Here is a 3,032-nt window from a genome sequence, read left to right as displayed (position 1 = left end):
CTTTTTTTTCTTAATCACACATTTAGAGATACTTCTATGGAAGTAACTTCCACCATTTTTACAACGAATCAATTGATTAGATGTATTTTTCCCATGTGAGGACGACTGAGCTCTGGTGTATAAGCTGGAGGGCACTATATCAGATGTCAGAGAGTTTTCTTCAGTATTTCAAAAAAATGATAATGTTAATTCTGTTATATGTATATATTTTGCTGAGGAAGATTTACCCTGAGCTGACATCTGTTGCCAATCTTCCTCTATTTTGTATGTGAGCCACAATCACAGGATGGCCACTGATAGACAAGTGGTGCAGGTCTGTGCCTGGGAGCCAAACCTGGGCCGCCAAAGCGAAGCACGCTGAACTCACCCACTAGGCCACTGGGGCGGGCCTGATATATATATATATATAATTTCCTTTAATAATTATTTAAGATAGTGCCAGTGCTTTTTATTTTTTACATAAAAATTTGGTCCAAAACCTATTAAGAATAAACTCTAAAACAAAGAAAATTAATTGAATCCCACAAAGAAAACAGAGCTGGTTAAAAAACAAGTGAAAAGCTGAATTTTAATAGCAAACGATGAACGACAATTTTCGTTATGCCAAATATGGGAGATTAGCCCCTATGTTATGCATTTAGCATTTGAAAGAGTGGCCTGACTGGATCATCCCTCTGCACACGTGCTGGAATGTAAAGTGGAATGAATCGTATGCGGTAACCTTCAATCATAACGGGGTGAACCTCTCGTCCTGGTTTATGTCAGGCGCTCCTGGTTTCAGCTCTAAAGGCCCATATTCCAGGACAACCCTCAGTCCTGAGCAACGCAGGGTGGATGGTCTCCCTACCTCACACTTACAGTTAAATTTAATAAAAGTTTATTATATTTGGAAGGATTTTGTGTATAAAAGATGATAATCATTCATACAAAACAGAATATAAAAATGCTATAAAATTGTATTATCATTTACATTCAAAATACTATTATGTGGTAATTCCAGTATAATTACAACACATTTTAAATACATTTTAAGACACGTTGAATAGGTTATAATAGTATTAAAAATAAATTGCATAGGGCTCATGATACAAAACGAACATGTATCATGATGAGAATTCAGGAAACAACTGAGAAAAAAATGATTGACCCCCCTCAAATTCTGAAAGGCACACCGACTGATAAGGAGTCAGCTTTCTAGAGAGCTTTGTACTGTCCATGTTTCCTAGATTTTATTCAATAAAAGACAGTTAATTAGAATACAACATAATGAAAAGAATACTTTAGTTGTGTACAGAATGAAAGTTTCTTTCCTTTTTTCTTAGCTGGCAAATCCATCGCTGGGGCATCTTTACTGTGGAGGAAGAATGTTTGACTTCAGCCCATTTGGCTGATCCAGTTTTCGCTGTTGCCTGTGGATCATAAAACGCTTGGGCTCTGGTTTAACTGGAGAAGCTCCTCCCAAAGCATTCACTGTGATCTCCTCCACATTAGGGCTCAACGTGGGTCAGAATCCCGTGAGTGTCCTTCCTGTCACCTTCCTGTCATTGAGCTGCCTGGGGAGCCGAGGCACCGGATCCTGTGACCCTGGATCATGAGATTATTCATAGACCCAGGCTGGCCAAGGGTGGGTTCTGTCTTGGTTCCTCCTCTGAATCTGCTGCCAAGCAGAGCACCACTGTGCACCAGCCTGCAGGGGCTCTCAGCCTCCTCTTCTGGCTGGGCCCCTGAGGAGGTCAGCGCAGCTTTGCCCCAGGGATGGAGCCTGAGAACTGCACAGAGGTCTGCGCGTTTTTGTTGTGTGTGTCATAGATCAGTGTTGTGGGGATTTCTTCATTCTTCTGCTGGAACCAGGATGGATGGTGACCATTGGTGACCACTTAGTGCTACAGCCACAGGTGAGAGTGACTGTCCCTCCTGGGGACATGGTCAGTGAGGCCTCCTGAGTCACCACAGCCTGAGAACTGGTCCCTGAAATGAAAACAGACACGTCAGGAATGAGGAGGGAAGACAGAGGGACCCCTCCACAGGCCGGTCCTGCAATCTCCATGGACCTGGACAGTGAGGATGGGGAGGAGAGGAGGCCAGGCCATGGTGCAGGTGTTCTGAGGACACCCTGGCCCCACAGCTGATACTGGACTTCCTGATGGCTTTTTTATTTCCCTCAGCTCCTGGGGGAAGGGTTCATGTTTGGCTGGTGCTTGATGCAAATCCGAGCCATTTAACAACTCCCCACCCCCACCAATTCTGTGTCCTCAGCCCAGGAGCAGCTCCACTGTGAGGGGAGCGCTGGGGTGGTGTGAGCTCCGAGTTTGTCCCTTGGGAGGAAACACCTGCTGTAACTCTAAATCAGGCCTGTGAACGTGGGTGTAGGGTCCATTAAATCTGAATTTGCTGCAGGCCTTGCTCACCTCGAACAGACCGACAGCGCCCCCTGGTGACACCCTCAAGAGAATATTAACAAAGATCGAAATTATTCAGAACAAAAGGTCCTGTGTCCTTCAGTATGTAAATATTTTAAAAATATTTTTATTATTCCACTTTATTTGGCACATAACACCATGCTCATTGCTTGTCTGTCTTTGCTAATCCTTATCAGTACTTTTTTCTCCAGTTGTACTAGAAATCCTCCCCAATACCTGAAATTCAATCTAAGTGTCACCTGTTCCTGAGCCCACCTAGGGAGGTCTTTATTCATTTATTGCAATTTTAGTTCTGGAACTTCCCTTTGGTTTGTATTTATAACATGTTTAATTTCCAAGATTCTAGCCTTTTTCCTTTGTTTCTGCGGTGCCCATCATTGTCCCTCAAGGTGGTTTTTTCTTTTTTTGGATTTTTTTTTTTGTGTGTGTGGAAGATTAGCCCTAAGCTAACTACTGCCAATCCTCCTCTTTTTGCCGCGGAAAAATGACCCTGAGCTAACATACGTGCCCATCTTCCTTTACTTCATACGTAGCACTCCTACCAAGGCATGGCTTTTGCCAAGTGGTGCCATGACCCCACCCGGGATCCGAACCGGAACCCCGGGGCCGCCA

This window comes from Equus quagga, unplaced genomic scaffold, assembly GCF_021613505.1.
Source record: "Equus quagga isolate Etosha38 unplaced genomic scaffold, UCLA_HA_Equagga_1.0 HiC_scaffold_9077_RagTag, whole genome shotgun sequence".
NCBI lineage: Eukaryota > Metazoa > Chordata > Mammalia > Perissodactyla > Equidae > Equus > Equus quagga.
This window is presented reverse-complemented; position numbering follows the sequence as displayed.